A 16,153-nucleotide genomic window follows, 5' to 3' on the forward strand; every position below is an offset into this window, starting at 1 on the left:
GAGAGTCTATGGATGTGAGAGTTGGACCATAAAGAAGGCTGAACACCAAAGAATAGATGCTTTTGAATTGTTGGAAAACACTCCTGAGAGTCCCTTGGACTGCAAGGAGATCAAACCAGTCCATCCTAAAGGAAATCAACCCTGAATATTCACTGGAAGAACTGATGCTGAAGTTCCAATACTTTGGCCACCTGATGAGAAGAGTAGACTGACTGGAAAAGACTCTGATGCTGGGAAAGATCAAAGGCAAAAGAAGAGGGTGGAAGAGGATGAGATAGTTAGAGAGGATCACTGACTTAATGGACTGAATATGAGCAGACTTCAGGAGACAGTAGAGGACCGTGGGGTCTGATGGGCTGCAGTCCTTGAGGTTGCAAAGAGTTGGACATGAGTTAGCGACTGAACAACAACAATTGTTGACAAAAGCACCAAGACAATTCAATCAAGAAAGAATCATTATTGTATTAGGTAGAACATTCCAGTCATGAGATTTGCTCATGGTTAGGCAGAAAGGGGCTTTTCCATTACAGCAAGAAATTAACAAGGCTAAATCAGGTGTGAGGGTGGGATGACCATAGATCAGACAACAGATCAGAGAATGTTTTACCTTAAGGACAGACTATTCACTGGAGATATCCATAAGAGGATGGCTCAGGCTGAGTGTGGGTCAAAGTTCAAGGGCCTAGGGTAAGAACAGAAACTTTTCAAAGTTTAGTCAATAAGCATCTCATCCTGATTAATCAGTAGGGGTAAATATTTCACCTAATCATATATGAAGGTGCTACAAATTAATTAATAGAAACCTCAATTAAATAGGGCCTACCCAGTGGCTCAGACAGTAAAGAATCTGCCTGCCAATGCAGGAGATGCATACTCGACCCCTGGGTCCAGAAGATCCCCTGGAGAAGGAAACAGAAACCCGCTTCATATTCTTGCCTGGAGAATCCCATGGACACAGGCACCTGGCAGGCAACAGTCCATTGAGTCACAAAGGGCCAGACAAGACTGAGCAACTAACACTTTCTCTTTCAATTAAATCGAGTTGGGAAACCGGGAGGGGGAACTCGCACACCCTGCAACAAGAGTAGAGCCCAAAGGAAGCAGACAGACTCCTCTTTTCCTCTCTTTACTATTCACCACCCAACTTTCCTGGCACGGCCTCTTTACTACTGCCCACCCAAGTTTCCTCTTCCTCCTTTTGAAAGCAACACCCTCCTTCCCTTTCCTTGGGAGACTTGCGCATGACTCACCATGGTTGTGGACTCTGTACTGCAGTTCTCTGCTAATCCCAAATAAACCCATCCTTGCTGGAGAAATATATGTAAGTCTATTTCTTTCAGGTCAGCAAAATAAAGAATGAAAATTTGGAGGGCCTGTATCTGACCTTGTCCTAGGTAATTAAGTGGACATCCCCAAAGCTTACCTAAGTTGTGGGGGGAAGGATCATTCTTTATTTCCAAGAACATTTCCCAGAACACAAAAGGATACAGGAACTTCTTATGTTGTTACTGTTTTCTAGTAGCACAGGTAATTCTAGGAGTTCATAGTAATTCAAGTCATTTCATCAGTGTTATCACTTATAATACAAAAATTACTTGCTTTCAGCTGTCAAGCAAAGGGGAGAAGGACAAAATTTTATAGAATTCTGAGACTTAGAGGCCCCAAAGGAAGATGTAGACCAGGGAACAAAATGACCAAGCCAGGAGCACAGAGCCGGCTGGAGAAGGCAGACACGAGTCCCTAACACGCTAAACAAGTCAGAGAACCCCCTCTGAGACAGGGGGCAATCCAGTCTCAATACACTAAACAGAGAAATGCCTACTAACTATGGCATATTGAAGAACAGGAGGTCAACCTGATTTTCAGAGTTAGATCAGGAAGGTGAGGCTGCCATTAACCAAGTTGTTACTTGCAGGGCTAAAGACACATCATCTGCCTTGCCAGGGCTGATCATCAATGCTAAGTCTGGGTACCTCTCACTCCAAGGATGAGAAATGAGGGAGAAAAATAAGGAATGTGAAAAATGCTAAACATAACAGCAAGGAACACTGCCCTAAAGACACAGATGAAAATGAAAATCATGTCTGTGAAAATGACTTTCTTAAAGAAAAATATGAAAAATATTTCTAAAGAACGATTTGCCTGGTATTCTTGATCTTTTTTAAAAGCAGGTTTTAATAAAATTCAAGAAGCTTGGCCTTAAGGACTATATAAGAAAAAATCATAGATAAAAGTAGAATTGCAGGAAAAAGAAAAAAAGAGAATTTAACATTCAATGACAGTTTAAATGTCCACTGAAGGCTAAAGAAACAAAAACACAGCCTAAAATTGAATTGCTAATGAGAAGACAAAAACACAAAACTCAGGATGTAAAGAGAAAATAATAAACATAAGAAATGATTTTAAGCTAGAAATTCTGTGTTCAAATGAAAGAATGATATTCAGAGATATAATAAAATAAAATTTTTCTCACCTAAAATGAGTCTTCAAACCGAAAAAGCTCACTGGATTCCAGGAAATTTTGTGATTATAAAAAGCACCACACTTGGACCTAATCTGATAATTTTTTACTTAAACATTAATTTTGTTTTAATCCTGAAATCACTGAGGCAGAAGGAAGTAAATAAAAAATCATGACAAAGAGAGAGAGAGAGCGAAAGAATAAACAAAATTGAGAATAAGACAGGGAATGGATGATACAAATGAGAATTTTGGTTTGATTAAAGATTTACCTCTTCTGTTTTTCTACAAGAACATAATGCACAGTGGCATGATAACAAACTTAAACATTCTAATAATAACAGATATTTTGGTAGGAAAGAATAAAACTGTTAAAACTGACCTAAGAAAGAACTTAAGTAGAGGAAAAATAAATTATGAAAAAAAGTGAAATATAGTAACATGCCTTAAAAGTTCCAAACAAAGCTCTCAATATAAACAGTAATTTAAACAAGTTCTTTTAAATTTTTGAGTAGTAGAAAGTTCTAAAAAATGTAATCACTTCTGGAGCCTAGAAAATTATGGAGAACTGCTCAGTTCATTTTATCTCTGAACCTAATACCACATACATATTCACACATACCAACAATAGATGAATTTCACTATAAATAAATACAGTTAATATTAAGGCATGGTCGTTTCATTGCAATTTTTCCTAGAAGCTCTGAAACAATAAACAGAAAACAAAAATAACTGCTGTACCCTTTGGCAAAGAGGATACAATTATCAAAAATAAAGGGGAAAAGTTGGTGTATAAGCACAGTTATAACATTATTATTAACAATAAGAATAAAAATTGGAACCAACTTAAATATATCACCTTTTCAAAAAGACTTTTTGTTTTGTATTGGGGTGTAGCTGGTTAACAAGGCTGTGATAGTTTCAGGTGAATGACAAAGGGACTCAGCCACACATACACATGTATCTAGTCTCCCCCCAAACTCCCCTCCCATCCAGGCTGCCACATGACACTGAGCAGAGCTTCACATGCTCTATAGCAGGTCCTTGTTGGTTATCCATTTTAAATATGGCAGTGTGTAAATGTCCACCTCAAACTCTATAACTATCCCTTCCCCCACCCTTCCACTCAGCAACCATAAGCTTGTGCTAGAAGTCTGTGAATCTGTCTGTTTTGTAAATTCATTTGTATCATTTCTTTAGATTCCACATATAACAGATGTCATATGATGTTTCTTCTTCTCTGTCTGACTTACATCACTCAGGATGACACTCATAGGCCCATACATGTTGCTGCAAATGGCCTCATTTAACTCTTTTTAATGGTTAAGTACTATATATGTATATATGTACCACATCTTCTTTATCCAATCCTCTGTTAATGGACATTTAACTTGCTTCCACATCTTGGCTATTGTTAACAGTGCTGCAAGGAACATTGGGGTGCATATATCCTTTCAGATCATGTTTTTCTCTAGATATATGCCCAGGAGTGGGATTGCAGTGCCATATGGTAGTTCTACTTTTAGTTTTTTAAGGAACCGCCATGATTTCTCCATAGTGGCTATACCAATTTACATTCCCATCGACGATGTAGGAGGGTTCTCTCCTCTCCACACCCTCTCCAGCATTTATTGCTTGTGGGTTTTTTGATGATAGCCATTCTGGCTAGTGGGAGGTGATACCTCATTGCAGTTTTGATTGCATTTCTCTAATATTTAATGATTAAAGAGGTTCAAGAGAGAGGGGATATATGTATGCTTATGGCTGATTCATGTTGTTGTACCGCAGAAGCCAACACAATACTGTAAAGCAAATATCCTCCAATTAAAATAAAGTTTTAAAAAGTACAGTCATCTAGCCTGAATTAATTGCATGTAACACCAGCTCTGTGGAACTGGGAAAAAAGGAATAATAAGCTACAACTTGACCTATGACTTTATGATGACAGTGCAGATATTTTCACAAAGCCATACACACAAGACAACCTGACCAGAAGCAACATTACCTTGCCAATTTCCACTCCTCTGACTGCACAGAACTCCCACTGGGTTATCTTTTATGCCAATATCTTAAGTTCAAATTGAACTTATTTCTCATTTGTTCTTCAAATCCATTTCCTCCAACTATGTTTATCCAGCTCTTAAAAGAACAGTAATCTATTAATTAATACAAAAGTGAGATAAAGTGTTTGCAATATTATCTATCCCAAGGAGTCAGCATTTTAAACAATGATAAGTTCATTTGCTCATAGAAAGTATGTAAAAGGCAAGGTTTCAACCAATATATATGAAGACGTGGGATCCTTTCCAGCCAAATTACCATACACACACACAAACACAGGATTTTAAAGTAATAGATTTAGTAGGTTAGATGTAGATGATAGTGAAGTGCCAGTCCAAATCCCCTCTTCTGAGCCAGCGGCCTCATCTCTAGGCACCCTGGTAAATGCCGGCTCCTAAAGGCTCACAGCTGCACCTTGCTGCAGTGAATTGCCCTCAGCTATTAGAACTGGACATGGAACAACAGACTGGTTCCAAATAGGAAAAGGAGTACATCAAGGCTGTAGATTGTTACCCTGCTTATTTAACTTATATGCAGAGTACATCATGAGAAATGCTGGGCTGGAAGAAACATAAGCTGGAATTAAGATTGCCGGGAGAAATACCAATAACCTCAGATATGCAGATGACACCACCCTTATGGCAGAAAGTGAAGAGGAACTAAAAAACCCTCTTGATGAAAGTGAAAGAGGAGAGTGAAAAAGTTGGCTTAAAGCTCAACATTCAGAAAACTAAGATCATGGCATCTGGTCCCATCACCTCATGAGAAATAGATGGGGAGACAGTGGAAACTGTGTCAGACTTTACTTTTATGGACTCCAAAATCACCGCAGATGGTGACTGCAGCCATGAAATTAAAAGACGCTTACTCCTTGGAAGGAAAGTTATGACCAACCTAGATAGCATATCAAAAAGCAGACACATTACTTTGCCAACAAAGGTCCGTCTGGTCAAGGCTATGGTTTTTCCAGTGGTCATGTATGGATGTGAGAGTTGGACTGTGAAGAAAGCTGAGCACCGAAAAATTGATGCTTTTGAACTGTGGTGTTGGAGAAGACTCTTGAGAATCCCTTGGACTGCAAGGAGATCCAACCAGTCCATCCTGAAGGAGATCAGTCCTGGGTGTTCATTGGAAGGACTGTTGCTGAAGCTGAAACTCCAATACTTTGGCCACCTCATGTGAAGAGTTGACTCATTGGAAAAGACCCTGATGCTGGGAGGGATTGGGGGCAAGGGGAGAGGGGGACGACAGAGGATGAGATGGCTGGATGGCATCACCGACTCGATGGGCATGAGTTTGAGTAAACTCCGGGAGTTGGTGATGGACAGGGAGGCTTGGCATGCTGCGATTCATGGGGTCGCAAAGAGTCGGACACGACTGAGTGACTGAACTGAACTGAAAGGGAACTAAGGAAAGGTATGTCCCCACTCACCATTCAGCCTCACATCCAAAGCCACAGCAATGAGTAATGACACACCAGCTCCACAGCCTCAAGAGAAGGGCTGGGGGATGAGGTTCGCTCTTGAACTCACCCCCTGCAGGCCAGGCCCACACTGGGCTTTACCACTCCCCTCTGTTCTGCTTCATTCACTCCCTTCAAAGGTTTTCCTCAACACTAACACTCCCTCAACAAAACACTTGTGCCTGAATGTCAGGCTCTGCTTCGAGGAACAAAACTTAAAGTGGTGTACATGGTTTTTCAAAAATAACTTGACATATAGTTCCATTAATTCCTGAACTGACTCATTTAATAAAAACATCACCTCCATTTGTCAATTAAAATAAAGAAATGAAGGCAAAAATAGAAGAAAGGATGGGAGAGGCATGCTTCAATTTCTGTGACTGTTTTGATCTTTTTTCTTTAAATAATTAAACCCATTCCTGAGTCACAGAGATGATGCTTCAGTCCAACGTTATTCATAACCTTCTTGGTTATTTACTTCGTTTTTTTCACAAGTCACCTTCATTCAAAAGCCTGCTCTTATTATCAAACTGACTGTAGGCTTATTTTTTACAATATTTATCTGTGAATATAAATCTACTCTTTTGCTGGACCACATCTAAATTTGCTGGTAAAATTCATCTGTTATTTATATATATATATGGCATAAACCCACTACATAACAAGCACTAAGATACTCACTGAAGTACTATAATATTTGCTTAGAAAATATCAGTGAAAACCGAGCAAGAATGTGTATGTACGGTCTCCTCGGGAGAAAAAAAAGAAACGAGCATTTAGATTAGAAATGCATGTGCAAGCTTCAATATTTTCAGAAATAGTCTCCTCCGTTTTCAGCTTCTTTATTAATGAGCAAATAAAGCATCCTGTCACCGAAAACATAAAGGTAACAGATCTGAAAACAAGACGTGCCGCGTGAGCACTTTTTCTTTGCGATGCCAGAGCCGAATCTGCAGAGAAGAAAGGAGGCTTGTAATGAGACATAAGTAGTTGTGAGAAAAGACATCACGGGCAGTTTCCTGACAGAAGCCTGAGATTTAATCACCCGAAGCAGCTTCTGCAGCCGCTGCCGAGGCGCGCTGGCTTCACCGTTAGGGAGCAGGATGCCTGTCAAGCCCGCAGAGAAGCAAATGAATCGGTGCCAACACGCTGCCTGTGGACAACGGATGATGCTCACGCGCCGTTTATATCCCTTCCGCACATTCTGATCGTGTGTTATGTTATCTGCAGAAAATGCCAAGCCTGTATATCACTACAGAGGGACACTGAGGGAGAAAAGATGGTTATTAAACCTGTGAAAAGGGAGAGAGGGGGAAAGCTTCTTTGGAATTTATTTAAGCTACTGAGCAGAATCGTATTGCTAAGCAAAGCTGAGATTCATTTGAGTCATAACTTCAAAAGCTATTGAGTTTTAGAGGCAGGTAATTAAATTTTTTGATTTGGAAAGAGGGGGTGGGGAAATGGGCTAATATATTCTGTGCATTATTATAGTAACAGCTCCATGTGTTGGGATGTCCCTTAAGCCAGTCAACTCACTCATACAATTTATATGACCTTGAGTAAGTCAGTCTGTGCATAAAATGGTATAAAAATAGTAGCCTCTAGTCCCATAGACGAGCAAATAAAATAATGTATATAGAATGGAAAAGAAAACAAAAGATAATATATACAGAGACCCTAAACAGATTAGCTCCCTTCCCTTCCATGAATATAAACTCCCAGATTATCCATTCTGACCCTGTGTATTGTCTTCCAATTCACTGTTCCATCATAACTGTTCAATAAATATTTGTTATTAAAATAATATATAAAATAAAAATAATGACTGTATATCCTAATGCTCACCCCTGCTGGGAGATTGTGAGGCTACACAGAAGGTTGAAAGAAAACAAAAACATTGTCACAGTGTTGAAAAAAAGGCTAATTATAGAATATTCATTAATTTCAGAAATGATTTGTCTTGATATATTATTGTGCCTAAGGGAGTAGAATTACATGAAATTTGAGGCATTCAAACAGTTATTACAAAGTTATTGCTTTAGATCTGGTGAAATTACAAAAGTAAAATCATGAACATAATAATAGCTATCAAGTACTGAGCAGACACCTGTGCTTTCCAGGAGGACTTGCAGTGAGGTGAATTGAGGCCTACCCACCCCACCCAAGAGACGTATTCTACTCAGGAACTGTGAATCTGATCTTCATTGGAAAAGGGGTCTTTGTAGATATAATTAAGGACTTTGAGATGCGATCATCTTGGATGAAGAAAGGCCCTAGGTTCAATGACAGATGTCCTTATTTTATAAAAGGCAGAGGGAGGTTAGAGACACATGGGAGATGGCCATGTGAAGAGAGACAGAAATTGGAAAGCTGCAGCCACAGGAATCCTGACAGCCACCAAAACCTGAAGAAGCAAGGAGTGTTCTCCTCCAGGGTCTCTAGAGGGAGTGTGTCTTTGCCAACACACTGATTTTGGAATTCTCGTCTCCAGAACTCTGAGAAAATACATTGCTGTTTTAAGCCACCAAGTTTATGGTAATTTGTTACAATAACCATAGGAAACAAACACAATACTTTTAGTATTATCATAATAACTGTAAATAAATATCCTGTCCCAGTTTCTATACTAAGAAACTGACTCAAAAAGCAAAGTAATTGACTGATCTAGAGAGAGTAAGCCAGGACTTACATACAGATCTGTCCAGTTTTAAGGGCTTTTTCTTAAGAAGTCAATTTTAAGTCAACCTTTTCTTGAAATCATCTTCCCTTCTTCTAACCTCATAGCAGGAGCTGTCTCTCTTTGGCTTTTTTCTTACAATTTGCTAACCATTTCTTAGAAGAAAAGTGAGCAAGTTTATGCTAACCATGCATTAAGTTCTCATATGGTTAGTTCACATTATTTTATGTAGGAAAATTGAGTAGGAAGGAAACATTGAAGATCTGCTTAGTTAGTGAATGAGAACCAAAAGGTCATTCCTAAAGTTGGCTTTTGGTGTCTCAGAGTCTAAGGAGACATTGCTGGCTGACTCTGTGTTGTAGATCTAACCTCCTACCTCATTTATTTATAGTTTCTCAAAGGAGCCTCTGGGTTTCTAGATGATAGGTCCCAAGGATCTGGGGGCCGCCAGGTAATCTTTGAGACAACTCTGACTGGCCCCGCTAGGAACAAGCTGCTGTGCAAAAATAGAGGCTGCCAGGGGGTTTTCCTGAAGCAAAGTCAGACCTGCCAATCAGCTCCAGCCCTGGGAATTCACATCCACTTCTATGAGGTCAGTTGTCACAGATTGTTTACAAAAATGAGTCTGGAAATGGCTTCCCCATCCTGTCCTCTATAGTATATTCTTTTCACTGTCTTTACATCTATTTTTCAAACAGCTTTCTTGAGGTATAATTTACATACAATAAAATTAACCCATTTTAATCCTACATTTCATGTATATTGGCAATGTACACTGTCATGAAACCACCACTATAGTCAAAACATAGATCATCTTCACCACCACGAATTTTCTCATACCCATCTGAGGTCATCTGCTCTCACGAGACCCAGCTTCAGGAATTCATGATCTGATTCCTCCCACTAGAACTTCATACAAATGGAATCATAGAGTATATAGTTTTTTGTATCTTATTTCTTTCATGAAGCATGGTGTTTCTGAGATTCATTCAAAATCCAAAATCATTTTGTATAGCACAAAACACTATACAGTAGTTCATTTTCCTATTTATTGCTAACTTCCCATTGCATGGATGTGCCACAATTTGTTTAACCATTAACCAACTGATGAACATTTGTAATTTTTTCAGTTTGAGTACGTTAGGAATAATCCTGCTGTCTTGCATCTAATTTTATTTATTTATAATGCTTTTCTTTTTTAGTCTCCCTTCTATATCTTCAGAACTGTTTTTTTCTTTCCTACCCCAAACTGACCAAAAATAAAGTTTAAGGGGTCTCTGGCAGTGGGGCATTTGTTTGTGCCAATACCTAGAAACGTTTTTGACTGTCGCAGCTTGGAGATGCTACTGGCATCTCATTGTGAACCCGAGGGTCTGCTTCACAGCCTACGGTGCCCAGGAGAGCCCCCACAACAGAGAGGTATTCAGGGCTTCCTTGGCGGCTCAGTGGTTGAGAATCTGACTTGCGATGCAAGGGATGCTGGTTCGGCCCCTGGTCCCAGAAGATTCCACATGCTGCAGAGCAGCTAGAGCCATAGAACACAGCTACTGCGCCAGCACCCGGAGGGCCCCGAGCCACAGCTGCTGAGGCGGGCCCAGCCTGGAGCCCGTGCTCCGCAACAAGAGCTACCGCCACAAGCAGAGGCCCACACACGCAACTAGGGAAAGCCCAGGCACAGCAGCAAAGACCCAGCGCAGCCAGTCAATAAATAAACCTTGGGGAGAAAGGACATAGTCAACCCAAAATGCCACCCGTGCCAAGACTGAGTAACAAGGCCTAGGGGAGGATCTTACAAAGGACTTTCCATGAAACTTATTATTAGGTGGGAATTTTAAATTAAAATATCTTCATTTCCTTGAGAGAAAAAAAAAAAAAAAGCCTAGAATTCAGAGTTGTTTCTCATTTTTATATAGCTACTTCTAGTAAAAGATACATAGGCAACAGTACCTGAATCATTGAATTGATTAATAATTCTTTCTGGAAGTTGCACACCAAAATCATTTCGCTCACAGCTGAAAACCTGAGTTAAAATGTTAAGCTGTGTCTGATCAGATAGCAGTTGACAAGTCAAACTGCAAGTATTTCAGGACTTGGAAGAGGAGGAAATAGCTACTTTGCTCCTGGCCGACCCTACCCATCATAAAAGTTACCAGTGTTGCACTGTTCTCTTTCCTTCTCCAGGGTCTACTCAGATATCCTGAAATCCTTCTATTCCAGGAACTTCTAGGCTTCTCACCAGTTTTCAGCTGAGCAAATGAAACAGTCCTCAGCTTGAAGAAATAACCACTTAAGACAGTGACTGAATCGTACTTTAGGATAAGCCTACTATGGAAACACGTTCTGGGAGTATGAAAAGTAATCTGAATTTGGCACAAAACGTTTAATTTATTCAACAGATTCATTAGTTTTCAAACCTGTATACAATATTCTACAAAGAGCATGAATAGGAGCCAGAAAAGTCTGAATCTTACTTCAAGCGCCAGATTTGGGTTTTATACAAACAGAGTCAAATCCCTGAACCTCTCTCTGCCTGGGCATCCTCCTCTGTGAAGGTGGAGGGGACAACAGCTAATTTGAATTCGTGTAAGGATTAGGTAATGTATTGTAGACATAGGGCCTACTGTGTTGTGGGCCTTTGACAAATATTGATTTCCTTGTTGCTTTTAACTGTCAGCTGCAAACTAAATGGGTTTTTAGAAAAAAACATTCTCTTCAAAACACAACAAATATTAATATTTATATAAGTTATATAAGAATATATTGTATATATACTGTAATATACTGTATATATAAGTATGTACAATTTATATAGTTTATATAAATGTTTAAATATTATGTATGCAACATATATTTCTTACCTGATATTCGTGAAATTTAAGAATTAGATTGATGTGTAGAACAAAGTAAACTTTCACAAGGTCTGCTGATAGAACTAAATAATTTGCAGAAGAAAAAAATGTCATAAGAGCAAATCACTTCTAGCTAGCTGAAGTTATGCATATTTTTGAATTTAACTCATTTGTGATAGTAAACTAATTTATCAATCCTTATTATGGAATATGTTCATAATTCATAAAGATATTTCACCCAAAGTGAATCACTAAAAAACCTGACTTAACCATGGTGCTTACAACACAAATATACTATCTCTTTTTTTCTCATGCATTATTCTGTCTCTCCCTATATAATTTTTAAAAGTTTTAGATTTATAACTCTCTTCTGAGTTGTAAAACCATTTGAGACACATTTTACTTGCAAGATGTTACAGAAAACAAAATCATAATTTTCTCATTTAGAATGTACTGTTGTCCCTCAGCATCCATGGGGGATTGGCTTCAGAACGCCCCTCAGTTTCCAATACCAAGGATGCTCAAGTGCCTTACATAAAATGGAATAATATTTGCATATACCCTCCACATATCCTCCCATATAATTTAAATTAGCTCTAGATTACTTTTAATACCTAACACAGTGTAAACGCTACATAGTTCCCTGCAAGCAGCAAATTCAAATTTTGTTTGGGGGAGTGTTCTACAATTTTTTAAAAGTATTTTTGACCCCTGGTTGTTGCAAGCATGGATGCACAACCAGCAGATGCAGAGAACCAGCTGTAAATGCAAATTTGCATTTTGCGGGGAAGTGGAATACTTCTATGTCTCTTTACTATCTCTGCAAATTAAAATAAAAGGGAAGGAAGGAAGAAAGAAAAGGAGACCAAGAGAGAGGGAAAGAGAGAGGAAAAGAAAAAAGATGCATTCCTTCACATTAAGCATCAGTAGCAATAAAACATCCATGGTGTGGGGCAAACACATTGCACCTGTCTTCCAGGTCCTCACGTCCCCTTGATCTCTGAGCTTATGCCTCACAGAAAGTGGCTAACATGCATGGTACTAACCTATGTTATGACATGGAGAGATCTTGTTTCTCTCTCTCAGAAGAAGAAAATGAAAACAGATGTCTTTCTTTATACAAGGATTCCCAAAGGGAATTACATCACTAATGAGGACAGGAGAGCCTGGAAGAAAAAAATGGTGTGCCCAGAGGCAAAGTAGAGTTGGACCTTTATTTTATGATCCCTGAGAAACTAAATGCTCTGTTGGAACAAAGAGAAGGCCACTGTTCTGTAGAGAATACCTTTTCCAAATTTGTTTCTCAAGCTACTGATTCCAGATGTGTTTTTAGCCTGTTTAATTTAAATAGGACTGCTCCTTCTTGATTGGAAAGATGACACTGGCTGTCATATGAGGGCATCTTACCATGCCCTTCTAGGAATCTGTTTCAAGGATTTTCTTATCTTACTTTTAAAGAGCTATGAGACACTTTCATGTTAAATTGAACTGGGTATTGAATTTAAAAAAATAAGATAGGGAGAGTACTTGAATGAAACAGAAAAATGGACAACTAGAATAAATAATGTAGATGTAAACTCATATACAATTACTTATATTTATCATATTGAAAAACATCATTGATGTGATTTCAGTTCAGTTCAGTCATTCAGTTGTGTCTGACTCTTTGAGACCCCATGAACTGCAGCACACCAGGCCTCTCTGTCCATCACCAACTCCCAGAGTTCACCCAAACCCATGTCCATTGAGTTGGAGATGCCATCCAATCATCTCATCCTCTGTCGTCCCCTTCTCCTCCTGCCCTCAATCTTGCCCAGCATTGGGATCTTTTCCAATGAGTCAGTTATTCTCATCAGGTGGCCAAAGTATTGGAGTTTCAGCTTCAGCATCAGTCCTTCCAATGAATATTCAGAACTGATCTACTTTAGGATGGACTGGTTGGATCTCCTTGCAGTCCAAGGGACTCTGAAGAGTCTTCCAACACCACAGTTCAAAAGCATCAATTCTTTGGCACTCAGCTTTCTTTATAGTCCAACTCTCACATCCATACATGACCACTGGAAAAACCATAGCCTTGACGAGATGGACCTTTGTGGACTAAGTAATGTTTCTGCTTTTTAATATGCTGTCTAGGTTGGTCATAACTTTCCTTCCAAGGAGCAAATGTCTTTTAATTTCATGGCTGCAGTACCATCTGCAGTGATTTTGGAGCCCAGAAAAATAGTCTGCCACTGTTTCCACTGTTTCCCCATCTATTTGCCATGAAGTGATGGGACCGGATGCCATGATCTTAGTTTTCTGAATGTTGGGCTTTAAGCCAACTTTTTCACTTTCCTCTTTCACTTTCATCAAGAGGCTCTTTAGTTCTTCCTCACTTTCTGCCATAAGGGTGGTGTCATCTGCATATCTGAGGTTATTGATATTTCTCCCAGCGATCTTGATTCCAGCTTGCGCTTCTTCCAGCCCAGCATTTCTCATGATGTACTCTGCATATAAGTTAAATAAGCAGGGTGACAACATACAGCCTTGACGTACTCCTTTTCCTATTTGGAACCAGTCTGTTGTTCCATGTCCAATACATTAATACAACTCTAACCCTGCTCCATCTTTTTCAATTGCTTTTCATAATAAACTCTGTACTATTATACAAATGATCACTTTATTACCTGTGTCGTTAACATCTCTCTGACATCATTTTTCACCACTCCACATCTACCCTAAATACTCAAGCAATTTTAAATGACTTAGCAACTGAAAAACAGCAATAACCACAGTAATTTTAAATCACCTGTTGTTCCCGGACAAGTCTCACAGGCATTTGCCGGTGCCTCTGCCTTGTATATACCCTCTCCCCATCACCATCTAAAAAACAAATGATCTGCTTTTACAACTCAGTTTTCACCTTTTGCAGGAGACCTTCCTGGACTCTGCCCAGCTAATCGAACCTCCTATTTCTCTGCACAACATTTTTACTCTGCCTATAACTCTATTATATACATCAGTATATCATAATTGTCAGTGTGATCACTGATTCCCAGAAGGATCACAAACACCACATTATGAGGGTGGAAACTGTCCTTTCATCATTGTGAGCACCTATTAAATGTTCTGAACCTGAATGAATAAACAACTAGGTAAATGAATGAATGAATCAATTGGCTATGAATAGAAAAAAGAAATATTCTTACGAGTCTTAACACAACTAAAAGTCAAAACCAGAATAGAATTAACATTGTTCATTAATCAAAATTAAATAAATGTAAACTCAATGTCCCTAGGACTCAACCCTACCAATGCAGACAAGGTTGAGGTGTGTTTTCTAAGTCTGAATCTGTTTCTGTTTTGTAAATAAGTTCATTTGTATCATTTTTTTGGATTCCACATGTAAATGATATATATTTGCCTTTCTCTGACTTAACTTCATTTAGTATGATAATCTCTAGGTCCATCTGTCTTGCTGCAAGTGGCATTATTTCATTCTTTTTTATAACAGAGTAACAGTCCATTGTACATATGTACCACATCATCTTTGACCATTTATCTATTGATGAACATTTAGGCTGTTTCCATGCCTTGACTACTGTGAATAGTGCTTCAGTGGACATTGGGGTCCATATATTGTCCCGAAGTATGTTGTTCTCTGGATATATGCCCAGGAGTAGGATTGCTGGATCATATGGTAGTTCTGTTTTTAGTTATTTATGAAAACTTCATGCTATTCTCCACAGTGGCTGCAGCAATTTACATTCCCACCAACAATGTAGGAGAGTTCCCTCCACAAGCTTTTTGACCTTGTGCAACTTATTTTTCCTAGGCTTTCATTCCTCATCTGTAAAACAGACATGATACTATCTTTCTGTCAATATGATTTCTAAATCACATAATAATGGTGTCATAAATGATAACCTATTCACAGTTTGATAAATTCTAATTCACACAAGCCCGTACATTCTGGGAGCATGAAAAAAAAATAGATAAAAGAAATTCTCTGTCTTTTGTCTTCTTTTCCTCCTTTCCATGCTCCCAAGTACAATAAATGTTATCAGTTTTGCTGTATTATTCTACCTATAATCCTATACTAACATGTATATGATGCATCCTGTTCCGGGTCTAACTTTTCATTTTACCATAGATTTTAAGGCTCATTCCATACAGCATATATAGAACTATTTTGTTACCATTTAATGGAGGCTTAGCACTCCATATTATGGTGTTTCATAATGCATTTAACTTATGATCTACATGGGCAGTGATTTCCCTGGTAGCCCAGACGGTAAAGCGTCTGCCTGCAATGCGGCAGACCCGGGTTCAATCTCTGGGTTGGGAAGATCCCCTGGAGAAGGAAATGGCAACCCACTCCAGTACTCTTGCCTTGAAAATTCCATGGATGGAGGAGCCTGGTAGGCTACAGTCCATGGAATTGCAAAGAGTCAGACATGACTGAGTGGCTTCACTTTTTTTCTAATTTTCACTGTATCAAAAATTCTTCAGTTAATGAAGTGAATATTTCAACACATTGGATATATAAATAGTAAGAATAAATCTCAAAGCAGAATTGCTGGGTAAAAGAACATATTCATTTTAAATTTTAATAGATATTTTCAAGTATTTCTCCACAGAGTTTTAACCAGCTCACATTCCCAT

Source organism: Cervus canadensis, chromosome 19, assembly GCF_019320065.1.
Source record: "Cervus canadensis isolate Bull #8, Minnesota chromosome 19, ASM1932006v1, whole genome shotgun sequence".
Lineage (NCBI taxonomy): Eukaryota > Metazoa > Chordata > Mammalia > Artiodactyla > Cervidae > Cervus > Cervus canadensis.